Here is a 27,381-nt window from a genome sequence, read left to right on the forward strand (position 1 = left end):
CACGGAAAGCAACCATCTCAAAATTCTTCATTATACATTTCGGTTGCCACTAAGCCATTGATTAAAGAATTAGAATATAGTCATAAAGCGTTCTTGTAAAGATGTTGATTTAACACTATAAGCTTCCCACTTTGTTTTAAACACATTAGTGACATCACACACACACACTTAATTTGAATAACTTGAGTGCAGTTAAAAACAGAAGAAACAATACATAGATCAGAAATGGGCACACCTATAAATGAAACTAAAACTGCCGACTGGTTCTGGGTCAAAGTGCCCACTGGCTTGAGAACCGGATATGCCATAAACCCAGCTTCACCATGAGGGTCCAGCCAATAGTGTAAGAGCTGCTTCTGGACAGGGAATCTCAGGAGACCAGATGGACGCAACTTTAGGGCCACCAGACAAGGAAGGAAAAACTTTGAAAGTAACCTATTTTGACGCAACTGCAAACCATCATTTCAAACCACATGAGAAAAATTAAACACTAAGAAAGATAACCAACAAACCAGCTTCCACCCAACTAGAGAGATAGTATAGTGCAGAGCTGTCATTCTCAAGTTTGATACACATCACAATCACCAGGGCATAGTGTTAAAAATATAGATCACAGATCCCCAAAGGTGCCAGGACAGGCACAGAGTTGCCAGATACGATGCAGGTCAATGAAAATCTCTTAGCATAGGTACGTCTCAAGTATTGCATGGGACACACTCATACTAAAAATAGTTATTCATTGTTTATCTAAAATTCAGATTTAACTGGTAATCTGAAAAATGACCAGCCAGAAGAAAACTGGGTTTTGCTTTTTGGCTTTTACTAAGTCTGACAAATAACCCTACTCCCAACAAAATGGAATACTTAATAGACCAATCTGAAATGACTTTAACATAAGTATGTTTTAGGACCTCAAAGAGATAAAGGAAGAAATAACACTCATTTAATCAAACCATAAAAGTATGAAAAAAAAACCTGAGATTAGCCAATTGCCCCCTGGAAATAATAATATATGTTGACATGGAAATTAACTTTTACAAAGTTAACAAACTGGATAAACCTATGACAGGGCAAAGTTAAAGGAAGAAAGGATGTGATATGAAGTAATTTGCCTAGAACGCTGTACAGAGAGAGATATGAAGCTAAAAAGCATGCATGAGAGTTTAAGAGACATACAGGAGGGTGCAGAAGCTTCCTCGTGCTTCTAACAGGAACTCTGTTCAGAAGACTGGATGGGAGGGCAGGGGGTGAATGAAATGGGTAACGGCTCAGAGCTGTCCACAACAGAGTGCATACAGAAGGCCTCAGAGGGTGAGTAAAACAAACAAAAGCCACAAGGAGAATCCACATAGTAAAATGCAGAATACCAAGAATAAAGGTAAAAACTTTCAAAGCCACAGGAGAGAAAAAAGTCACAGAGTGACACAAAGGGACCATTAATGATGGTAGACGTTTCATTGGGGCCAGATGTGCTAGAAGGTCAGGGTGAGATGTTTAAACAGGATCGTGTACCACCCACAAACCACTCTGAAAGATCTGCAGAGGCACTGGAATCACCTGAGACTTGGATGTAACATAATCACAGAAGCCACATCCCATCACCTTGGTCACAGAAGCAAGTTACAGGTCACCCCATACACGCACACTCCAAAGAAGAGGTTGTTCAAGGCCATGAGTCATTGGGAATCCTCTTAGAATCCGGTCTATGACACTGACCTTCAAATCATCTATCCAATTGCCTCCCAAATATCTTTATCTTAGACAACACAGGTACCGACAAAATATGTCCAAAAGTAAATAATCTTCTCTTCAACGCTTGCCCTTCCTCCTCTCTTGCAAAGCTCAGTTAACATTAACCCAGTCACTCAGGTCCAAAAACATGGCAGTCACCGTTCACTCCTCGTTCCTTCTCACCACTCCCACTCAGACAGCCGGAAGTGGGACTAATCTCCCTCTTCCATCTCCACTGCCTCTGCCTTAGTCAGGCAGTGGTCTTCCTGTCCCTAGACGACTGCACTTGAAGCCAGTCTTGAAGCCGTTAAGCAGGTCCTCACGCTTATGGCTTGCCCACCCGAAGCCACATGATGGCCAATGTTCTATCATAGTTGAGCCTATCTTCTTTTGCAGCTTTTTTGAAGGGTTATAGAAATGTGACAATAAGTATTTTCTATGAGGATGGGATAAAACTTTCTAAGCTTGAGGCAGTTAGGCTGGGCAGTCAAGAAAGCAACCTCCACACCCAGAGAACAAGCTTAGCCTCACAGCTGGCTGCTGGGCTCCAAGGCCAGCCCTGGATACTGAGGGGCCCCTCGAGCCTGGTCCACACAACTGTCATTCATTCTATTCATTGTGTGTCTCCCTTAGAGTTACCAGGTTGAAAACATGGTCAGTGCCTGTAGAAACGGATGCTGTTACCATAGTGACGGAGAAGTTTATTAAGATAACCCCCCATTTAGGAGAATTGGCATAGGGTCTTTTTTTTTAAACATCTTTATTGGAGTAGAACTGCTTTGCAATGGTGTGTTAGATTCTGCTTCATAACAAAGTGAATCAGTTATATATATACATACATCCCCATATCTCCTCCCTCTTGCGTCGCCCTGCCACCTCCCTAGCCCACCCCTCTAGGTGGTCACAAAGCACCGAGCTGCTCTCCCTGTGCTATGCGGCTGCTTCCCACTAGCTATCTATTTTATATTTGGTAGTGCATATATGTCCATGGCCACTCTCTCACTTCGTCCCAGCTTACCCTTCCCCCTCCCCGTGTCCTCAAGTCCATTCTCTACGTCTGCGTCTTTATTCCTGGTCTGCCCCTAGGTTCATCAGTACCATTTACTTTTTTTAGATTCCATATATATGTGTTAGCATACGGTATTTGTTTTCCTCTTTCTGACTTCACTGTGTATGACAAACTCTAGGTCCACCCACCTCACTACAAACAATTCAATTTCATTTCTTTTTATGGCTGATTGATATAGGGTCTTGCACCACCCTACCTATCTTGTAAGCTGGATAATCTTACAAGAATCACTCAGCCTCGTCCACCCTATTTTTAATGGGACCATACACCTGCCCACAGCTGTCTCTTAGAAATCAAAGAGGATTTGTGAGAAAATTTCTCCAATCCCTTTAGAAAAGGGTTAGCAGTCAATTTGCTAAATTATTTTTCATATCTGGTAGATATGTTCTGATAACTTTTATATTTTGTTGATTTTCCTGTTCAAACACTACAAAAATACCCTTAGTCATTGATGTGAAAAATGTGGGCTAATTACTGAAACGATTGCAGCTCTTGCCAGGAAAGAGTAAGATGTAATACTGTTCTGATGTATCTCATATTTTGTCAGAACCCTTTCTTCAGAATTAATGACCTGGATGCCTTGCTCCAAAATATATGAAAGATAGGCTCTTTACAGAATTCTGCCGCACAGTTGAAACTAAATCAGCATGTGTGTCTGGAAAAAATCCATCATTTTGTGAAGCCAGTAAATATCCCTCCTTAGCAAATGTACTGGTAATGGATCACAAAGTCACTTGATCTATCTGTATGCAACAAACTATCTGAAGGCATTGCTAATTTCTGAGCTCTCATTTATAGTTTTGTTGAAGGACCGAGAACCCAGATGAAAGGTTACAGGGACGAATCTGAGTTTCCTGTGGACCTGAGCCCACCGCTCTCCCCCGGCTTCCATCCACCTGCGACAACCAGGGTGTGTCCCCTCCCACCGCCAGCGTGTGCTCGCCTAACTCCCTGAGCAATGTCAGCATCTTTCCAAGGCCCTCCAGTGGCAGAAAGCTGGAACTGCAAGACCAGGTAGACAGGCTGCCTGGAAAGCCAAGGGGCTGAGTGATTTGTCTCCACCCGCCCTCCCTGTGAATAGAGTTAGAGCTGAGAATCATGATTGATAAACATAACTAACCTTTTCCCTCACACATTCTATGTGGATAAAAATGGTGTCGAATTATGAGCCAAGTGCTTCACAATCACTTCCTCCTCACCAAAACCCAATATACAGTTGGGAAACGGAGGCTGAGTCGGCAGGTCAATCACTGGAGGTCGTACAACTGGCCAGTGACAGAGCCAGACTGTGAGCTCAGGTCTCTCTGTCTTTTTCAGTAGCTTTCAGACCTGAGTGTATATCAGAATCCCTGAGAGTCTTTTAGAGCCTGGTACCAGAGCCCTGGGAGCCCCCTGATCCGTATTTTAATGTTATCTCCTGGCAAATGTGATGTGCGTGCAACTGAAGGAGGCCAGCTCTGAATCACACCACCTCCCGACAGTTTATCAGGAGAGCAAAGCAGGACTCTTCCACCTGAGATGTCAGCTGCTTTGGGGATGGAGCATGAGACAGCAAGGGTCTCACGGCTCCCAGAAGTTGCTCAACAAATAATATATGAGGGATATATATATAACCCAATCAGTCTGCTGTACACCTGAAACAGACACACATTGTAAATCAACTATACCTCAATTTTAAAACTATGAAGTAGTTAGAGTAATCGAATTCATAGAGACAGAGGCAGAACGTACACAGAATATATACAGAAGGTATATAGAATGTATACAGAATATATAAAGTATACAGAAGGTACACAGAATATATACAGAAGGTATACAGAATATACAGACTATATAGAGAAGGTATACAGAAGGTATACAGAATGTATACAGAATATATACAGACTATATACAGAAAGTATACAGAAGGTATACAGAAGGTATATGGAATGTATACTGAATATATACAGAAGGTATACAGAATATATACAGAAGGTATACAGAATATATACAGAAGATATACAGAAGGTATACAGAATATATACAGAAGATATACAGAAGGTATACAGAATGTATGCAGAATATATACAGAAGGTATACACAGAATAGATACAGAAGGTATACAGAATATATACTGAATGTATACAGAAGGTATACAGAAGGTATACAGAATATATACTGAATGTATACAGAAGGTATACAGAATGTATACAGAAGGTATACAGAATATATACAGAAAGTATACAAAATGTATAGAGAAGGTATACAGAATATATACAGAAGGTATATACAAGGGAATACTACTCAGTCATAAAAAAGAATGAATTAATGCCATGTGCAGCAACATGGATAGACCTGGAGATTGTCATACTGGGTGAAGTAAGTCAGACAGAGAAAGACAAATATCATATGATATCACTTATACGTGGAACCTAAAAACATGGTACTAATGAACCATTTACAAAACAGAAATAGAGTCAGAGATGTAGGAAACAAACTTACATTTACCAAGGAGGAAAGGGGGCAAGGATAAATTGGGAGATTGGGATTAACATATACGCACTACTATATATAAAATAGGTAACTAATAAGAACCTGCTATATAGCACAGGGAACTCCACTCAATACTCTACAATGACCTACATGGGAATAGAATCTTAAAAAGAGTGGATATATGTATATGTATGGCTGATTCACTTTGCTGTACAGCAGAAACTAGCACAGCATTGTAAATCAACTATACTCCAATAATTTTTTTTAAAAAATAAAGATTATGGTAACCAGGGACTGGGGGAGAGGAGAATGCAAAATTATGGCTTAATGAGTACAGAGTTTCAGTTGGGGATGATGAAAAAGTTCTGAATTTGGATGGTGGTGATGGCTGCACAAAAATGTGAATGTACTTAATGCCACAGAACCGAATGCTTAAAAATAGTTAAAATAAGAAATTTTATGTTATGTATATTTAACTACAATTTTTTTAATGTTTTAATTTTTTAAAAAAGCATTATCCTCATTAAGCTTAAGTAAATTTCCTCGTGATGTATGAATTCATGAAACTTGGCAGATTTTCTGGTTCTTTCAACCAAATGAACAATTCTATCTACCTCCAAAATTTCTTTCCTAAGCAGTTATTCTTTATGGAAAGTTCAACCATTTCCTCTGGCTTAGCAGTTACTGAAACAGATACATCCTTAAATTGTAGTTTACAAACTTGACATCCATAAGCTACTCCCATTTTGCTTTTGTTTGGTTTGGTTTTGGATTTTTTAGTGGCGAAGAACTCTTGAAGAAAACAAATAAAATACGCTAAGTCCATTAGGTCATCTATTCGTGGGATAACTTGGCCTCATGGAAGCTTAATGAAGCTGGATTCCCACATACAGTGGAAACTGCTTTAATAGACAAGTAGCTAAACAAAGTGACATGTGGTACTTCACATTTGTTTTGTTATATGACATTGATTCTTTTCTTTTCTTTTTCTTTTTTTTTTGCGGTACGCGGGCTTCTCACTGTTGTGGCCTCTCCCGTTGCGGGGCACAGGCTCCGGATGCGCAGGCTCAGTGGCCACGGCTCACGGGCCCAGCTGCTCCGCGGCATGTGGGATCTTCCCGGACCGGGGCACGAACCCGCGTCCCCTGCCTCGGCAGGCAGACCCCTAACCACTGCGCCACCAGGGAAGCCCTGATTTTAGATATTTTTAATGGCTTACTGACATACTATTGATACTGATTTTAGAGACACTGCAATTAATTCTTGTCATCAATATGCGTTTCTTAAAATTTAAGGTTAGAATCCACTGCAATTAATTCTTGTCATCAATATGCATTTCTTAAAATTCAAGGTTGAACGACTCTGAATCCAAGAATCGTTCGAGTAGGGCCTTCCCAGCCTCCTCTGAAGCCCACTCTGTGCTCTGCTTCTGCAGGAGACTTTCAGTTCCTTCCAGAACCAGTCAGGCCAGAGAAGAAATGGAAACACACTAGCCTCAGCTCCACGCACAGTGAACAGTGAGATAAAAAGTCCAGCCTGGGGAAGTGTCAGTCACTTACAGTGTCAGCAAGAAACCTAAGTCTAGGCGGAAAGGAGCTATAAATAATTCTGGGGGCCTCCCAAGAATTCTTGGAGAATGTTCAGGAAAATCAAGCTGCTTCCAATTGCTCTGAATTCCTTTTCCGAGTGTAGACAATGGTTCAATGTCGGCTTACTCCTCCCCTCTGGGCTCTGTTCAGGACACAGCCCACTTTTCTTTCTGTTGCTCATGTGACAAAGCCCCAGAGGACTGTCACACCAGCCATTCTTTCTCCTCCTGGCAATCAGTTAAATGCACGAAGCCTTGACTTCCTCTTATGGACTCAGATCCATGCCTTGTCTTACAGCGTTTTGCATTCTCAGCAAGCTTTTTCATTTCTGATAAATGATTGGGTGCCTGGAGAGGAGCTGTCCCGGTGGAAAGACTAGATAGCTCAGGAGGCTGAGGAAATAAAAGTGCTTTTCTCTGATTCAAATCCCATTTGGTTAATGGAGACAAGAGGCTATTGTCTAAAAGCCATTCACCAGCAGAGAAGGGGCAAATCTCCCCCATACCCGGGAGTCTTTGCAAAGGTCACTCCTCTGGACTTGCTGTGAACTGAATATTGTGTCCCTCCAAAATTCATACTCTGAAGGCTCATCCCCTTAATGTGACTGTAATTTGTAGATACAGCCTTTGGAAGTAATGAAGGTTAAGTGAGGGCATAAGAGTACGGCTCTGATCTAATAAGATTAGTGTTCTCATAAGAAAAGGAAGAGACACCAGAACTCGCTTGCTTCAGCTCTCGCTCTCTCTCTCTCTCTCTCTCTCTCTCAACCAATTCAGCCTGTATCTTGATCTTGGACTTCTGCCTCCAGAGCTGTGAGACAGGAATGTCTGCTGTTTGAGTGCTGTGTCCATGGCGTGTTGTCATGGCAGCCCGAGCAGACTCACACAGGCATGAGCCATTTCCGCAAGCTCGCCCAGCCTTGTCTCCTTGGGCCTGCATTTGCACCCCAGCCTTTCTCCTGCCTGCCCCGGGACTAGCAGGTGAGCCAGGAAGAAGCATTTAAGGTATTAAGGTATGTAAGGTAGGTTCAGGTGGGGAAGAAGGCCCCTCCAGAAGAACACACATTCGAGAAGTATTTACTGAGCATCTCCTAGGCCCGGGACTCGGCCCAGTGAAGGCATTTGTAAGCACAGGCTGAGAGCACAAAGGAAGCAATTTTACTAGTAGCCAATCGGGTCCAGATGCTACTGCAGCGTATTTCTTTATGATTCCTACCCTCATCTTCCAACCTTTCAGAAGCCATGGCAGATAGGCCAATGAGGTCTTTCTCTTGACCCCTTTCTTTCCTACGCTCACCCACCCTCTGACCTAGACTCATTTTGCTGCCGCCCCTTTAGGTTAGACCTGTGAGGGGAGCTCTGCCCTCAGAGCCCAGGCCGTCCAGCCCCTCATTATGCACTGCTCTGTCTTCTGCAGGAAGCACTTGCCAGACGAACAAAGCTCTCTTTTGCAACCCATGACCAATTGGCTGTGGCTTGAACTTTTTTTCCAGTTTTGTCGAGCTATAGTTGGCATACATCACTGGATAGGTTTAAGGCATTCAGCCTAACGGTTTGATTTACATATAGTGTGAAATGTTGATCACAATAAATTTAGTTTGCCTCCATCATCTCATATAGATACAATGAAAAGAAAAACCAAGATAAGAAAAAATATATTTTTTTCTTTGTAATGAGAACTCTTAAGGTCTAGTCTTCTAATAACCTTCCTATATATCACCCTGCAGCGTTAACTACAGTCATCATGTGGTACTTTATATCCTTGGTACTTATTTATCTTCTAACGGAACGTTTGTACCTTTGGACCACCTTCCCCTGATAACTTTCGTTTTTAAATTGAGGTTTAATTTATGCACAGTGAAATGCCCAGATCTTAAGTGTACTGTCCACTCGGTCTTAACGAATGTGCATCAGAACACAGAACATTGATGTTGCCCCCCAAAAAAGTCTGTCTGCCCTTCCGCACTCAATTCTCGCTCCCTGGAAGTAATCACTGATCAGATTTCCATCACCATAACATAGTTTGCTTTACTTAGAATTTTATATAAGTAGAATCATACGTTTAGGTTTTGGCTGGTGAGGAGGTCTGGCTTCTTTCACTAGGAAAATGTTTTTGAGGTGCATCTATCTTGCTGCGTATACCATTAGTTTGTTCCTTTTGCTTTGAGGTACCTTTTGCTTAGATGTACCACAGTTTGCTTATCCACTCTATTGATGGACATGCAGGATACTTCTAGTTTGGGGCTGTTATACAGAAAGCTGCTATAAACATGCTTGCACATGTTGTTTTCGTCTCTCTTCGATAAATACTTAGGTCATAGAGTAGTTGTAAGTTTAACTTTTTTTTTTTTTTTTTTTTTTTTTTTTTTTTTCGGTACGCGGGCCTCTCACTTTTTTGGCCTCTCCCGTTGCGGAGCACAGGCTCCGGACGCGCAGGCTCAGCGGCCATGGCTCACGGGCCCAGCCGCTCCGCGGCATGTGGGATCTTCCCAGACCGGGGCACGAACCCGTGTCCCCTGCATCGGCAGGCGGACTCCCAACCACTGCGCCACCAGGAAAGCCCTGTAAGTTTAACTTTTAAAACACTGTCAAACAGGATGTACCACTTTAGGCTCCTGCTAGCAATATATGAAAGCTCTGCTTGCGGCATGTCATCTCTCATTTTATCCGTTCTAGGGGGCGTGCAGCAGTATCTCGTGATTTTCACTTGCGTTCCTGAAGGATCGTGTGTGCTTTTTCATGTGCTTACTGCCATTTCATTATCACCTTTTGTGAAATACTTAAGTCTTTTGTCCAGTTTTTATTTGGTTGTCTCTTTTATTAATGAGTTGCAGGAGTTCTTGATAGACTGGATACAAGTCATCTGTCATATGTAAGTGTTGTGCATTATTTTTCCCAGTCTGTGAATTGCCTATCAATTTTCTTGGTGGTGTTTTTTAATCCACAGGAATTTTTAATTTTGATAGTCTAATTTATTAATGTTGATCCTTTTATGGTCTGTGGTTTTTATGTCCTCTCTAGAAAATATATACCCACCTCAAGGTTGTAAAGATATGTCTGTGTTTTATTCTAGTAGGTTTATCATTTTTGCTTTCTCACGGAGATCTGTGATCCAGCTTCAGTTGATTTTTGTGTGCGGTGTGAGATGGAACAAGGTTCTTTATTTTTCCAAACAGATGCACAGCTATCCCAGCACTGCCAGTTGAATAGATTTTCTTTTCTCCATTAAATGGCTTTGGTGCCCAGGTTAAAAATCATTTGAATGCTTTTATGTGGACTTACCATTACTTTAATATGTTTATGTGAAAAAGAGCCCCTTCCTACCAGGAGGAGGGAAGGGCACAGAGAAATTGATTCTCATCTGTACAAGGACTATACCAGGTCTGCTGTGAACCCTCCGGAGCAGGAGCTGCCCTGTCCTGGAAGAGAAGAAACCAACAGTGAATGAAGCCCAGGAGCCTTCAAGCTGGGGAGGTGATTGGCACAAACCAGGGGGCATTTCTACCTGAGGCCTGATTCTCACGTTAGCTTCTCAAGCTCTCTGATGATGAGAGAGAGAGGGAAAATCAATCAAAAGAGCTGTTGGCATTTGCAAAGGACAGAGTCCCAGTTTGTTGTTTTCCATCCCCACTGAAAGAGGAATGGTCCCAGGTTCTTCACGAAGCTCTGCAGTGTGGGGCTTCTTGATCCAAAACACAGTCATTTACTCTCATTTCTAGAAAACTGCCTGGAAACCTCCTCAGTGCTAGGGCACTGAGCAGATATATTTAGAGTTTTACAGCTGCTCTAAATCAGAATTAAGGAGTAAGTAGCCTGACCAATTTTCACTTTCCTATTTCCTCCTCATAAATTCTAAAGTGATTCTTATCATAGGGAAGCTGACATTTTAAGAATAGTAATTTTTTTACATCCATGGCAGATAGGTCTCTTTGAAGTTTTGGTGGAAAGCCTTCCTTCCAGCTGTGGTTGTCAAAGTCATAGTGTAGGGGCCTTGTAAGTATATTGAGTGCTTGGAGACGGGCAGGAAAGGAATTTGCTGGGCACTGAGTGTGCCGTGCACTGTGCTAAGCTCTTCAGAGGCAGCACCTCCTTTAATGATCACAACCACGGTACCAGGGAGGTTTCATCATTATTTTCTTCTAGATAACGAAGCAGAGACGCAGCGAGATTCTACCACTTGCTTGTGGACACAGAGCTAATTGATCCTGAGTTTGAACAGAGGACTGTCAAGCTTCAGTGCCTGTCCCTAACCACGATGTAGGCTACCTTCCTCTGTGTTGCTCTGGGTTCATTTATTTTATTTTTTGCCAGATCAAGCTATGTGTTAAAACTACCCGCCCCCCCCAAAGTGATACGGTGCCCTCATATGCTTTCGCAGCTAACATTTCTCAGGCCAGAATGATGACATGGTTGTTTCTGATTTTTCAGTTGGAATGTTTGGCAAAGAAACGCTATTTCCTCTGTTGAATCTGATGGTGTTGTTGAATACAGCCTCTTTCATTTCAGCTTCATTCAGAACAGACAAAAATCAATTTCTGCTTACGTAAAAAATAAAGTAACGTGCTCCACCGGGGGGGAAGAAAAAGATCTCAGGTTCCGTGTTATTATTCTGAACAACGACAAAAGCAGGGATGGAGCTGAGCCTCTTGTCATTGCTGTTTGGGGTTTCCTTTTTTGCTTTCTTTGTGGAGAAGAAAAAAATTCTGATTTGCAGACTTTTTTTTTCCAGCTGCCCAGACAGTCACTCTTAAAAGCCTAGGGATCTAGCTTAAAATGCCTTGTAAAGCATCTTGAAAGGACTAGGGTTTTTTTTGTTTTTTGCACATCTGAACTCCATCTAACCGTACTGGTGCAATTTTACTTGGAAATGCCCCCAGGACACTGGGTTCAGGAGCCCGCCAGGTGGCCGACATTCATCCTTTCCCTCAGTATCCTGGAGGCACCCGGAAACCCAGGACAAGCCGGACCCACGATGTTTTAGGGACAGCTGCATGCAGACGCGAGGCAGGGGTCCCGTGGGCAGCAACGCGAGGCAGGGGTCCCGTGGGCAGCACCCTCCTCCTCCTCCCTGAACCCCGAGGCCGCCACCCTCCTCCAGGAGCGACCCGTCCCCCTCAAGGCTCCCCCCCCGCCCGGAGGCACAAACCTCCTCTCCCGTTTACTTTATCCTCGTTATTGGAGGACTTTATTTTTATGTCTACCTTGCCAGACGCAGAGAACAAACCACAACAGCGCTTCCGATTGTCTCCACACACGCTGCCCCTGGAGTAAACCCCACCCGCAGCCACCGTCTGCGAGACTGCTCCTTTCATCCGCGTGCAAACGTTTCCAACAGGCCTCTGAAAGGCAGCCACTTGCCCAGCCACGCGACTGCTTTCCCGCAAACACTGGGATTTCAGATTTCAACTGCAGCCCCTTGATTGGACATCAAAAGTCCATAAGTGGACTTCCCTGGTGGCGCAGTGGTTGAGAGTCCGCCTGCCGATGCAGGGGACACGGGTTCGTGCCCCGGTCCGGGAGGATCCCACATGCCGCGGAGTGGCTGGGCCCGTGAGCCATGGCCGCTGAGCCTGCGCCTCCGGAGCCTGTGCTCTGCAACGGGAGAGGCCACAGCAGTGAGAGACCCGCGTACCGCAAAAAAAAAAAAAAAAGTCCATAAGTGAGCGTTTGAAATGGCATTTCTAAAACGCAAATCTACCCATTTCAAGCGCTTCCGCAGGGTTGTCCGAGAACTGCACTGGTTTTGTTAGGCAGCAAGTTAGCCATGAGCAACGAGAGGTGGTCCCCTCGGCGGAACGTCCAACAGCCACCTAATCCCGCCAAGCTATTTTGCCAACCCTGCCCCAAACACGACCCCATCAGTCCTCCAAAATGGTCAGGGCACCGAAACAACCACCACCACCCCACCCCCGCCGGCTGACTGGAGGGACGGTCCTCACTCTGGCACATGCGCACATCTCAAGCTATCACGTCCTTAGATAACCTTTGGGCTCATTAAATGTTCATAAATATTCTATGAATACATACATCTAATTATAACAGACTGCATTATGGGAAGAACATGCACAGCAGAGCCTCTTGTTATATAACCTGCAGCTGTCAATTAAGACTATCAATCAACGACCTCCCAGATTACGCAAAAACCTTGCCTAAAAAGCTCTACACCCCAGTCCTTGGGGGCCATTGCCTTCCTTGGCCTGGCCCACCTCTCTTTTGAGGTGTTCTCTCTGTTCTCTCCTTCTCTTCAGTAAACTCTCTTGCAACGGGTAAGACCTCAGATTCTTCTTTGCGTCCTTACCAAGAACCAAGGCCCATGGGAGAAGGGGTCTCCCGACTCTCTTCTGCTAACAGTGTTCACCAATTTTTGAAAATTCGCTGGCACCACCCCTAGGAAAACACTCTGGTGGGTAGCATTCGTTATTCTTCACTTTCATCGTCACCTTTTTCAGATACTTACAGAGAATCTGAGCCTCGCAGCAGCCAAGAAGAAGAAGAAATAGAAAAGGAAAGACAGTGGGGGGGACATTCGGTGAAATCTCGCCCCTACCCCCACGCGGGTCCATGAGGCACAGGGAGGGGCAGCTGAACACTCCCCTCCCCTCCCCTCCCCTCCCCCGGCCTCCTCTGCAAGCGCCTGGTCTCATCCTTTCAACTTTAATAAAGCAGGACCTCAAGGATTTCAGATCTGAAAATCTGCAAGGAAGGGGCTTGCATCCAAGTGGATCACCCTTCCTGGGGGAGAAAAATGCAAGAACTGGAAGGTACTCCTTCCAGGAAATATTTGTGAACCACTTGATATGTGCCTGGCCCTGTGAGAGGTCACGTGACAGGCCCCCCTCGTGCCCTGCTCCCCACCATCCCCTCACGCTTTCCCATCTTTCCACAGGAACCACAGCCCTCTTTGAGGCCAAAATCTCTCATTTTAAGAAGCCCTCGGGGGTTCTAGAAAGAGCAACAACTTCAAAATCAGACTGATCTTGAGTTCAGTAAAAGCTCTGCCTCTTTGTAGCTGTGGGTGCTTCAAAGAGTAACTTAACTCCACTAAACCTCAGTTTTCTCATCAGTAAAATGGGGAGAATATCTACTTCATAGGATTATCATGAGAATTAACAAGATAACATAGCAAAGAACATAGCCCAGGGTCCAAAGCCAGTAAATGTTCAGTAAATATTAGTTTCCTCATTCTGGCCCCTTTCCATTTTCTGGTTTATTCCAAAATCCTCTGAACAGCACCAGACTTGAAAACCTACCTTCCTAATTCACCCAAGCTGCTGTACTAACACCGCAGAAGCCCAGCTCTTACTTCTCTTCACCTCGACATTGACTTCCTGTTACGTGCACGTAGGTACAAGAGTTTGTGTTCCTCTAACCCTGGCAGCCAGTGTACTAGTCAGGATTTTTTCATTGCAAGAGACAGAAATCTAATTTTTCAAACGTGGTCTGGAAGCGCATTGATTCCCACCACCGAGAACTTATGTCCTGGCTTATCCAGGGCCCTGTAACGCCACCCAGCTCTCTCTGGCTCCATTTCTCATTCTGCTTTCCTTTGTGGAGCAGCCTCCTCTCCTGCTGCAGATGGCTTGTCTGATGGGTGGGAAAGATGGCTTTCTGCGGCCCCGGAATCTCATCCTCCCAGCGTATCGACCTCCATAAAAAGAGGATGCATCACCCACGGTGCCTACACACCAACTCCAGGGATTTGCCCCAGCTGGCCCTGTGAGAGTTACATCTTCGTACAACTGAGGGGACAGGCAGATCACAGTGGCTGGGGCTTCTGCTGGAACCTCAGGGCAAGAGAGGGTCGTCATGACATTCCGGAGGGCACATGCCCGCTGCAGCCAAGGATCCTGGGCCCAGAGACCCAGGGCCCTACTCCTGGAGCATCAGACGAAGCCCGGCCCGACTGGGGTCTGTAATGGGAGTCGGGGCGGGCTCCCCACCTGAACCTCCCTTGGGGGTAGGGGTAGAATCCAAACCAGGCTTTCTATGTATACCATAGAAACTTCGGGTCACAGAATGGGACAAGGCAGGTTTCCCCAGCATCTGGCCTCAGGAGATCAAGCTTAGAAAAGTGTGGAAAGGAACAGCAGAGCCACCCAGGGCCACTCGAGCACCTGGTCGAATGCAGGAAGTACTAAGCGCCATGACCTTGACCCTCTGTGTGGCTCAGAGCTTTGTCTTGCTGGACCAGAAATGAAGAAGAGTGAAACTGGAACAGGGCAGCTAAGTCAAGTCTTTCAAGGGTTCCCATCACACTGACAAAGCACTTCCGGCCTTACATTTATCTGCTCCCAGGACACACACACACACACACACACACGCCAGGTGCTGTGGTGAGGACAGTTACAGGGAAGTGTCTGCAGAGAGAACAAGAGCGTTGTTTGGCCTTTACTAGATGCCTTTTATCTGGGCATCACAGGAATACTTTGGAAATATTTAATTAGGTCACAACATGTCTGTAAGGAAGGTATTATTATTCACCTTCCCCAACTGAAAAAACTGAAACAGAAAGTTCAAAGCGTTCCCAGGAAGTGGGATTTCCAGTAGCGTGACGGTCACAGATTCTGAACGTGGCCACCAACTCACCTCTTCTCCTCTCCTGTGGCCGTCAGTGCGCCTTAGCAGCCGGAGGTCTAAATCCACATGGTTTAAGCTGATAAGTCCACACAACGCTGGATTCCTAAAGAGGAGGAGAAATTTTAAATATAAAAAATATTTTTAGCTTAATCTCACCCGCCTGTAGAGGTCATTGAATCCATTTCTCACTCTAGTCCTGGCCTGCAATGTTTTCTTTGAATATATCAAGGCACAGGGAACCATCCCCAGAAAACACTGGTTCCAAGACCAGACACCAGCAATTGTTGGAACATCCCATGTCTTATTAAGTTAGAATTAGTCTCTTCCTAACTCTATGCACTACGTCTATTTTTGCCCATTGGAATCCATTCATGTTTTCTTCCTTCCTATCTTCCAGCTATTACTGATTAAGAATCTACTCTGTGCTGTTTAAATTGCCTTGAGCACCAGGACACAGCACTGAAGAGGAGAGAAGGGCCCTTGCGTCACGGGGATTATAGTTTGATGGATAAAGAGAAAAAAAAAAAAAAGAAAACAAATGAACAAAAATTTCAACTCGTGCTAAGCCTTATAGAGGAAATGAAACAGGATGATGAGAGAGTGTGGGCCCGGGAGGAGGGGCTTTCTATGAGGGGTTATGAAGGGCTAAGGCGACATATGACCTGCAACGTGACTGTTCCTGGAATCACACAGCGTATTTCCAGCCCTCTTGCCTCGGCCTCTGCTCATATTTGAAGACAGATACCATGACACTCACGCACGCATGTGTAGGCACATGTAGGCACGCAGACACAGCTGTCTTCTTTCCTCTTGGTTAAACATCGATATTCCTCTATCATTTCAAACGTACAAATCTGTCCATCAGTGTTGCTCTTAAAATATAGGGTTCAAAACTGGACAGTCCACTTTAAATTTGGTCTGACAGATACAGGAGGGGTGGGTCCATGCACTCACTCTCTTGTGCTGGACTCCATCCTACCATTAACTAGACTTCTGTGCTTCCAGACACTGGGGTGCCAAAGTCGCCATCGGCTTTGACAACCTGTATTCATTAGTCCTCCCGTTAAGCCCTCAGCCAACTAAGTATAGGAAGTCTAGCACATGCGCTGTTGCCGAGTGTCATCGCTAGTATCCTGTCACTTTGTCATTTTGGGTGGGGAGGGGTAGTCAAGAGGAGGACCTGGGTCTCACCCTTTTTCTGTTAAAGCCATTTTGCTACCTGATTAATATTTTCTTTTTTTTTTTTTTTTTTTTTTGCGGTACGCGGGCCTCTCACTGTTGTGGCCTCTCCCGTTGCAGGGCACAGGCTCCGGACGCTCAGGCTCAGCGGCCACGGCTCACAGGCCCAGCCGCTCCGCGGCATGTGGGATCTTCCCGGACCGGGGCACGAACCCATGTCCCCTGCATCAGCAGGTGGACTCTCAACTACTGCGCCACCAGGGAAGCCCGATATTTTCTTTTTTTTTTAGTGCAGATATTGTCATTAGGATTTTAACTGTCCTACATTTCACTCTCAGATTTGATAAGCATGACACCAACATTCAGATCCAACTCATGATATAAACATCTCCCAGGAGGGGACAGGGAAGGACTGTGGACAGTCAAGCAGTATCAACCCAACGAAGATATAATGAGCCAGTCCACAGAAAAGAGAAATATGCAAGACACTTGCTGAAATCCAAATACACTTATACATTCATTCAAGACCCAGCAATCAAAAAAAGAAGGTCATTGTGGTATTAAACCGGTGCTGAGTCTTGAATTTGAATTCTCAAAAACTCTCCTTTTGAAACTCTGTTCTAAATACACGTTCTAGAATCTTGCTATTCTACATATGGGCTCACCAGTTTATGGAACATATATTTTTATTTTCCCCTTGAAAATTCCAACTTTAATCCCTGGATCATGTTCCAGGATCCCCCAGAGGTTGCTGACGGTGCTGCTGCAGTTGGAAATGAAGGGTTTTTCTCAATGTCCTAAGATGCAATCCATTTGGGGCCAGAGACTTAGAAACTTAGAACCCATAACAGCCTCACTTTTACAATCATTGATCTAATGTTGGGTTCCTTTTATGGTCATCAGTTCCCCCATTTCCAGTAAGATTCTCATCCCTAAAAAAAATTGAGGTAGAAAAAAGGAATTGAACACTTCTCCATTTATTGCTTTTCGTGTATCGTTTTCCTTGTTCATACCTTTTATTGGAGGATATAGAGAAGTTCCCCAAGAGTAAAGCGGAAAGTGATAGAAAGGAAACCTATATAAGAAATAAATGAAAGACAAATACCGCACAATGGCACTCATATGTGGAATATTAAAAAAAAAGTGAACCAAACCAAATGAAAACAAACACATAGACACAGAGAACAGAGTAGTGGTTGCCAGAGGGGAAGGGGCAGGGGGGTGGGCGAAATGGGTAAAGGGGGTCAACTGTATGGTGATGGATGGAAACTAAATTTTTGGTCGGTATACAGAAAAAGACATATAATGTTGTACACATGAAACTTACATCATGTTATAAGCCGATGTTACTGCAATTTTAAAAATCTTTAAAAAAGAAAAAAATGAGATTTTACACCTATCTTTTTAGGATATTTTGAAAATTAAATTTCTAAATTCATATGTGCCTGGTCTAAGCACTATGGTAAGAAATTTCTTTAAGCTTCAGATGACATTCTCTTTCACACCCAAGGTTTTTATAATTACAAAGTATTCCCTCTTCGATCTGAAATAATTCCACAGCAACAATATCCACTGTTGCTTCTTTTAACTTCCTAGAAATAGAACTGTCGCCAAAACAAGTGGAAAATCTATCGGCAGCTCTGTTTTCACTGAGTGAGGGGTCCAGCCGAAGTCCGGTTATTTCCAGCCCTCGCTTGTGATTCGCTCTTTCCCCTAAGCCTGTCTTGGGGTTTGTATCGGGAACACGTGATTCACTTCCTGCCTCAGGCCGGGGATGGGGGGGATTCCACACGGACAAGCAACGCCCCTTCGCCTTTAAGCTTGACTGAGAAACCCTCCATCTTGTGAAGGGGACATTCTCAAAAGGAGAAAGTCCTGTTTCAGTCACCTTTTTGCAAGGGCTGCTGATCTTATGATCAATCCCATCACCAGGAAAGGAACTCAAATATGGGTTGCGCCTACCTAATTAGGTATGTCCCCCAAACAATATATAAAGTATGCTTTTAACTCGGGGCTTTATAAAGACCCTACAGTCATGTTGATTATATATATATATATATATAGTCAAAATACTGGTTAATACACCAGTATTCAACAAATAGATAAATACAGAAATAAAATATTAGAAATATGTATCATATATATGCTATTTTCTGAATGCTGCCATTGTTCTTAAGTGAGTTGAAATACAACTGAGGTCATAGAGTAAAGTTCCACTTGTCTCCATGTTTAGATGAGGTTATTTGAAGAAAAGAAGGAGACTGAAAAGAGGAAGCAGAGGAGTGAAGGGAGGGCTGATATTTCGGAGGACCTACTATGCTGCAGGTGTTTTTGACACCTCGTTGTACTTTACGTACATGTGCACACGTGACGAAACAACTCTTATTATTACCCCATTTTACATCTGAGAAAACGGGAGCTCTGATGAGCTCAAATAAGTGAAATGATGAAATTAGTAAAAGGCAGAAAATGGACACAGAATGAGTCTCACCCTTCTGGCCAAATAGGGGAGGATTCAGGGTCACTTTCAGCCTCGGAAGGTGTGCCCAGGAATCTGCTGCAGCACAGTCACAAGCAGGGGTGAAGAATGGCAAGTCAATGGAGATGATGAAGGACAAAGAAACTGCTAAACGTTTCTCCCTGCTAATCAACGGAATCAGTATGAGAGGAGACACCTGTCGCCAATAGAAAGATCAAGGCTGCCTGTCTCCCCTCACTTTCTGCTTCTCTCCCTTCATCAGGCTGTGACGCTTTGCTGCCTTTTAGATGACAGCCTCTGGAAATGTGCCTGCATCCTCAGGCTCCTTAATGCAGCCGCCTGCCTTCCCGCCCGCCCGGGTCCCGGGTCCGCTGCCCCTTGTCCGCCGCTGGCAGCGGCCCCAAAGAGGGTGCTTGGCGCTGGGGAGAGGGGCTGGGGGCCCGCGGCCGACGTTCACCGGCTCCTGCACCAACCTTAAGCGGGAAGAGTGTGTCACCAGATGATAAAATGCTAAACGACAACTCATTTTCATTCTGCGGAACAGATTTGTTGAATATTTCATTCCTGTCACCAGCTCCTTTTCGGGGCACCGTCACGCGGCTGGAAGGGCTCCCGGGGAATTGCTTGAAAGCTTGGCGCCTGCAGCGAGCGTGGGTCCTGACGCTCGGCTTCCTGGCGTGGTCCCCGGGCGCCGGCGCCGTTGGTGTCTCAACGCTGCCCTCTGCTGGGCGGAGGCCCGCAGCCACCGAGCGGCTGAACGGAGAGGGGTCACCTACGCGGGAAGGGAGCCGGCGCCAAGGGGTGTGTAGCTGTACACAAGGGGGCACAGCAGAAATCCACCGCCTTCGAGGGCATCGGACCTCACCGGATGGATGCTCAGCTGCTCTTTCTTTCCGCCGCGTGGCCGCTGCCACCCGCTCCCAGGCTGTCAGTACACAGATGAAGAAAGCCACTGTCGCCGAGGACTTTCCTGCCTGAAAGAGATTTGCTTGTGGAACGAAGATACGTGTGAGTTGGGGGCGTGGGGGAGGGTTGCTACTAGGAAAGAGCGAAAAAACACCTGGGGCGTATATACAAGATTTCCAGATTCAGGGTCCAGTGATAAACCACACATTCACCCCAGCTGGGAACCACCATCCCCCGCAAGGAGCACTCCCTGAGGGGACCCAGCCCCGCCCTTCAGGCTGCGTTCCTGGCACTATTCCCCGTCAGACACCCCAACTTGCCCCTCCCCCACCAGCTCTCTCCTCCCCAAGTCCATCCTCCACTCAACCCAAGGAAATCTACATTAAATGACTCAGTTAACATAAAGCTCTTCATACAGTGCTAGGCATGGGGTAAGCACTCCAGAAATGTTAGCTAGAAATTTAGTTATCTCTGATCAGCCACTTCCTGCCCAGTGAATGCCTTAAGGGGCTCCCTATGTACGTCAGCGGGCCTCTGCCCAGCTCTCTGCTTCCTCTTCAAGCATCTTCTCAAGCATTACAAACCAGCGATGGAACCCCTGGGGCTCTCCCGTGCACACCCTGTGTCTGATCTCTGCCAGTGTTAGTGCTAATCCCTTTACCTACTAGACCCTCTCCTGGCCCCTTCATCTCTTTATTTATCCAGACTCAAGCCTTCCTGAAGGCCTCTTCTCCTTCAGGAGTTTCCTAAGTGTCTGCTTAGGAGTCTGTCTGCCCTCTGTGTATGAGCTTCTTGAATTCCAGGACTCTCTGAGTCATCTTTCCATCCCGTACAGCCTGCACAGTACCTGGAGACACTTGAGACTCACCAGATGTTCACTGCATGAGTGAATGAATGAAGGCAGGAAAGAATGCACACACCAGAGGGGTCCCAGAAGCACCTACCTGCCCCATCCATCTCCTTGTGCCTGCCAACTCAGAGCCTTATGACTTAATCTGCTCCTGTGGTGGTTGGGAAGGACACCGCGTCACCTCCTGGGAGGCTTTGGCCAGTCCAGTTCACCTGGACCTTCAACTTTTTAAATTAGATGATGCTGGCCACTCCAAGCCTAGCTACCTGTGAAAAGGGAAGTGATTTTTGGAGGAGAGGAGAGAGAGGTTCTGGAGACTTGGGAACTTGGCAGAGGACAGGTCTGGCAGGAGTACAAGAATTGCGACCCAGGAGAGAGCTATTAGGACACTAGGCACACAAGGAAAGAAGAGAGTGTGGGAGCTCCGCAGAGGGGCTTAGAGGAGAGGAAAATTGCCTGAGTCCCTTGTACGTGCCAAGTGCCATTCACATCACTCCTGAACCCCATGCCAACCATAGAAGATCACGCTCCCCATTTTCTCAATGGGAAATTGAGGCTCAGATAGATTTGCTTCCATACCTGAGGTCACACAGCAACTAAGTGACAGCCCTAAGATTCAGAGCCGGGCTCCATGACTTTAAGCCTATATTTTCGCATTACGTTAACGTTTGCTCTGCTTTGAGAAGAAAGGCCAAAGCACCTGGCACAAGCAGGAACTAACCTCCCACCTCTGAGTGAAGTGGTCTAGCCCGTCTAAAGATCATTCTCCTCTCCATCTTGGGAGTACCGGTGGATTTCTCCACCTCTGAAACAGGCCCCCTTGAATATTACGGGTCACCTATAATTCAGACCCCTTCATAGCTCCCAGTCCGGGCAAGTCCTAGGTCTGATGGGGAACAGTAACTGAAGAGTCTCATTTCCCATCTTATATAGGCGAGGTCCACTTTCATATACCCCACGTTACTAGGAAATATGAGATGCTACTTCATTCATCACGTTCCGTCCCTGTGTCACACTTCCTTAGGCATCAGTAGGATTAAATAGCGGTGATTAAAGAGATCTAATAGACTATTACAGTCTTTAGAGAAGAAACCCAAGCTCACAAATCTCTGTACTTTGGTGTTTCAGGGAAACCCAGACTTGTGTCTCAACTTTATTTCACAAAATGGTGCTGCAGTGAACCAGGAGCTTAGAACTAAGAATCTGAGCCACGTTTTTACCGAGTCCAAGTTCGCTCTGCTCTCCCGCCACAGGACAGGCCAATCAATTGGAGACGAGGTGCTGAGGCAAGGAAGACGACTTTATTCAGAAGGCCAGCAGACGGAGAAGATGGCAGACTAAAGTCTCAAAACAACCATCTTATCGGGGTTTGGATGCCAGTTTCTTTTATAGCACAGAGAGGGGGAGGAGATGAGGAAGTAAAGTAAAAAACATAAGTTTTGCAAATATCACCTGGAATGGCTAGCCTCCGGGAGGGGATGTGTTAATTTCTTTTTTCTTGCAACCATCCACAGGTGGACAGGGTTTCCCTGAACAAAGGCACTTTGGTTTAGCTTTCAGGCAGAGGGGCAGGGTGCCCCGAGGCAGGCCATTATGTATAGACAGTATCCTTTTCCTGCACAAAAGCAGCAGAAAGCAAAGGTTAAAGTGAAAGAAACAGACCCAACATATAATCAGATTTGGCCCTTCCCTGTTACAATGTCAGCAGGGGAAATCAAATCTCAAGTCTTCCACATCAACATCCACTGAATTCCACACGCATCCCACATGACCCTCCGGTGATGCCATACCTGGCAAGAGTCAGAAATAGCAGCCTGAGAGCAGTGGTTCTCAAACTTCGGTGTCCATCACAATCACTTGGAGGGTCATTAAAATGCAGACAACTGTGCCTCAAAATCCCTGGAGTTTCTGATGCAGTAGGACTGGGGAAATCAAGAATTTTGGTTTCTAACCAATTGCCAAGTGATGCGGGTGCTGTTGGTGTGGAGCTCGTACTTGGAGTACCGCTGCCCCCGAGCAGTTGTAGCCAGAGTCAGCGGGAGAGCCCAGAAGAGTAAGGACCGGCACTGGAGCGCCCCCTGAGCACCCCCAGTGGCTTCATCCTTAACTTACAGTGGTCCCCAAGGCATGTAACCTCTAGTAGAGTTACTTTTCTGTTGTGAAATGCATTTTTTTTTTTTTTTTTTTTTGCGGTACGCGGGCCTCTCACTGCTGTGGCCTCTCCCGTTGCGGAGCACAGGCTCCGGACGCGCAGGCTCAGCGGCCATGGCTCACGGGCCCAGCTGCTCCGCAGCATGTGGGATCTTCCCGGACCGGGCCACGAACCCGCGTCCCCTGCATCGGCAGGCGGACTCTCAACCACTGCGCCACCAGGGAAGCCCGTGAAATGCATTTTTACGCCTCTACTCACCGACTCTGCACGTGCAAAAAACTCCAGAGGCCTCTAGGTGTGTTAGGGCTCATTTGGTTTAAGTGACAGAAAGCCTGGCTCCAGTTGAAATAAACACAAATACATTGCAAAATAAAAACAAATATATTGGTTCCAAAAGCGAGAAGTCTAAACCTGGCTTGATCAGGGCTCGAATGATGTCACCAGGACCAATTTCTCTTTCTCAGCCCCTCCTTTCTCGTGCTCTGTCTCCTCTCTCCCTTTCTCCTTCGCATAGTCTCCGTTACCATGAGTCCTTTTCACCGGGGTCTAAAGAAGGCTACTGAGGCTAAAGGCCTGGCAAATTCTTACATTAAAATCTTTCCCAGGATTCCCAGCCCAAATCGCATTCCTGTGATCGCTTCTCATGGACACAAATTGAATCAAGCCCTCGCGCCGAACCGAACGGGAAAATGGCAATTCACGTTAGGCTGACCTGGCGTACTCCACTCTTGACCCCCAGACAGATCGTAGGCGTTTGGAAGGTTCAGGTGCATGGACTATGGGCCTCCCCAGGCCATCAGGCAACACTGCATTTGCCTCCCTCCTTGGACCACTTTTCTCCTGGCTTTCTTGATTACATACTTTCCTTGCCCTCCTCCAACTTCAGTCTGCCTTTCAGGATCATCTTCTTGTGCCACTTAAATCCAGGTGTACATCAAGGATTTTTCCTTAGGGCTCTTTTTGTTTTATGTACTTTCCAGGATGCCATCCACGCTCTTGCTTCTAAATACCACCCCAAGGCAGTTGATTCCCAAATGTATATCTCCATTCATGGAATATGGCAGAATAATGGTCCTCCAAGGATGTCTGCATCCTAACTTCCATAACCTGTGGCCGTGTTATGTCACATGGCAAAGGGGGATTACAGTTGCTAATCAGCTGACCTTGAGATAGGAAGGATATCCTGGATTATCCAGTGGACCCAATGTCCTATAAGTAAAAGGGTGAGACAGAAGAGTCAGTGCCAGACTGGTGTGATGTGACAAAGACTCCACTGTGGTTGCTGCTTTGAAGATGGAGAAGGGGCCACAAGCCAAGGAATTTGGGCAACCACTAAAAGTGGGAAAAGCAAGAAAATGTGTTGTCATGTGTGTTACCTAGGACCCCAGAAAAGCCCTGACAACACCTTGATTTTAGCCTAGTGAGACCTGTTTTGGAATTCTGACCTCCAGAACTGGAAGCGCATAAAGTTGTATCATTTTAAGCCATGAAGTTTGTGCCAATTAGTTATGGTAGCAATAGGAAACTAACACAGATTTTAGTCTATTGATTCTCAGATATCTCCATCCCAGATACTTTACATGGCAAAGATGTTTTGAAGCCAGCATATGTGACAAAATTGCATCTAACTAAAAATACCCTTGAGAATTCCTTAAATCATTCACAAAATATACAAGGATTTTTCTATACATGCATGTACAGTAACATATGTGTACAAATGCATACTGAGTTTGGCTTGTGCTTAGTGGTATGTTACTAAAGCAATGTGTCTTTAGTCCCTAGAGCAGGGATCATCACACTTCATCTGTAAAAAGCAAAATAGTAGAAATCTTTGGGAGCAAAACTGTTTCTTGCTTAACTTTGCTAGTATATCGCTAAAGCGGCCATAGATAACTCAGCAACCAAAAAAAGTGTTGCTGCAGTCCCCTAAAAGTTCATTTATAAACCCTGAAATTTGAATTTCATATAATTTTCACATGTCATGAAATATTCTTTCTAAAAAAAATTTTTAGCCACGCAGCTTGTGGAATCTTAGTTCCCTGACCCTGGCTTGACCCCGGGCCCTTGGCAGCGAAAGCGTGGAGTCTTAACCACTGGACGGCCAGGGAATTCCTAGAACCATTAAACCCCTGCCCCAGAATCACCATCAGGCCGACCCTCACACTCTGAAAGGCCGCTGGCTCCACTGAGAAAACGGACGGATAATGCCTGCACCGGCTGCTTCCCACTGGGCATATGCTCGTGAGCAGAGTGGCACAAACAACACTTTTTAAACTAGTGTCTCCTCTCCCTGGACCTCCCTATCTCTGTATCTATGTGCTGGGTGCAGTTGGATTTGCATACACTACATATGCTAATGACGTGTACCCAGCTGCCTGCTGGACGCTGCCCCTGAACACCCCATAAACACCTCACAGGCACCGTGTCCAAAGCTAAGCTCCACTGAACTCATTATCTCTACTTTTTCTCCCCGCCCCACACACTTGACCACCTCAACCGGAAACAAGCCCCTTCTAGACACCTTTCCCGGCTTGTCAGCCCCATGATGCACCTGGTCGCCCAATTCAGACCTCGAGAACATCATTCTCCCCTTCTCTCCCTCATATTCTGCAGCTGGCCGTGAGAGCCTGTGGTGTCCACCCTTGCCACCCAACAGCGCCCTTGAACTGTCCCCCTAGCCGGTGCCTTCCCCAGCCTCCATCCCTAGGACTCTGCATCACAAAGGCCTCCTACACCTGGGCTAGCAAACTCTAGTCTCGCCCCTTGCAATCCTTCCAACGTATTTTGCCAGAGTGACCTCCAAACTCTTTAGCAGAGTCACTCCGTGAATCCTGGACCCAAAGCCCTCCAAGATGTTGCTTCACTGCAGGGTGAAAGGTCCCCGTGACCTGGCCCCTGCCTCACTGTCTACATCCTGCTGCCCCCCCTCGCCCCGCCGCGCTGATTGCGAGTCACAAAGAACGACTTGCAACATCAAGAAACATGCTATTCTGTGCTGTCACGCCTCTGCACGTGCCGTGTCTTCTTCCTGGATTCGTGCCCCTTTGTCCACATGGCTGATCTATACTCACTCAGCACCCACGTCTGCTGGGGAGATTTCCTTAGCGCTGCCTCCTGTGCAGAACTGATGTGATTCCTCTCCATTCCACCTCTGTATCTTTTTACATCTGTCTCTCTGGCATGTATTTAACTCCATCGAAATTATTTGCTTTCCGGTCTGCCTTCCCCATAGGCTACTAGGTCTTCGAGGGCGATCTCTCTTGGTGTCTCCGGGACCAAGCACAGCACCTGGCCCTCAGTTGATGCTTCACGTGCATAAAAGCTCTAACCTCCAAGCTGACGCGAGACCCCCCCACGGTGCAGTAGAAGGACGCTGGTTCTCGCAGGACTTGGATGTTGGCAGTTATCACTCTTCCAATGCAGAATCTCACTGATTTCCATAAAAAGAGCCACGCTGCTCAGGCCTTTCTGAAAGGGAAGAGTGTCCTGGGTGAGGCCCACCCCACAAAAGCTGCATCTTGTGCTTGGCTAAATGGCAACAGGAGGGTCATGCATCCCCCGTGGAAGATGAAACCACGTGCCCTGCATCGTGCTGCACTAATGACATGCTGCGTGCACCCTAAGCCACCCCCTTCAGCATCATGGGAGTCGGGCATCGAGTCCCAGCAGGGACACTGGAGGCCCCATCACAGGAGCGAACCCCCGCCCGTTCCCAGGGCATCGGAGGCGTCCAGTTGGCTGAGCAGCCGCTAGCCTGGGGGTAACAGCCCTGGATCAGCCCCGGGAGTCTCGCCACTAAGTACGCCCATGGACAGCTCGATCCCGTGAGAAAAACTGACAAGTAGGCGGGGCTCTGCCACACAGAAGGGCAGGTGCTACAAGGTGCAGTGTCTCTGATGGAAGGAAGGACACCGACAAGGGTTCTCTCTTCTCTTTTGTGAAAACTGGGGCAACTGCTTCTTGGGGGCAGAGATCCACCTGTGCCAAAAGCCAGCCCCGTCCCACCAGCCTCAGCCCCCCTCACATAACTGAGGCGCCCTCAGCCGGTGCATCTCCAGCTTCCAGAGCTTTCCGGGAACACCTTTCTGGGCCTGGCCAGAGTGTCTTTGGTTCCAGGCTCTCTCTCCTGACCTGCCCACAACACCAGTGTCACTTTTCATCACCACCAGCAGCCGATCCCAGCCAGCTGCCCAGATCCCTACCAAAGGGCTCCCAGGCCAGAAGACTGGGCCAATTTAGGGCTGGTTTCTCACACCGTGGTTTCACTTACCGCAAAGAAGGACACACGAAATCTCCCCACGAGTGAAAGAATCACAGGGTCATAAGGACGAAAGCACTTTGAAGCTCTAGCCTGACCCTTGCCCGATGCAGGTGCCTA

The 27,381-nt window shown here is 46.3% G+C and overlaps 1 long non-coding RNA gene across 6 annotated transcripts in view; it reads right to left on the bottom strand.

The window, feature by feature from the left end:
* The window catches only part of LOC113631511 (uncharacterized), a 53,261-nt gene extending 33,532 nt beyond the window's left edge, over positions 1-19,729 (bottom strand). For 2 of the 6 annotated variants that reach the window (XR_003437360.1, XR_003437365.1), the window contains exons 1-2: positions 19,569-19,723; positions 15,447-15,540 (exon numbers count right to left, since the gene is read on the bottom strand). This is a non-coding gene — a long non-coding RNA (uncharacterized LOC113631511). Of the gene's footprint in view, positions 1-15,446; positions 15,541-19,568 lie in introns of all 6 variants that reach the window. The other 4 variants (XR_003437361.1, XR_003437363.1, XR_003437359.1 and 1 more) reach the window with 3 other exon arrangements.
* Between the last annotated feature and the right edge of the window lie 7,652 nt (positions 19,730-27,381).

This window comes from Aethalodelphis obliquidens, unplaced genomic scaffold (assembly GCF_003676395.1).
Source record: "Aethalodelphis obliquidens isolate GAN/ISIS:26980383/991018 unplaced genomic scaffold, ASM367639v1 scaffold33, whole genome shotgun sequence".
NCBI lineage: Eukaryota > Metazoa > Chordata > Mammalia > Artiodactyla > Delphinidae > Aethalodelphis > Aethalodelphis obliquidens.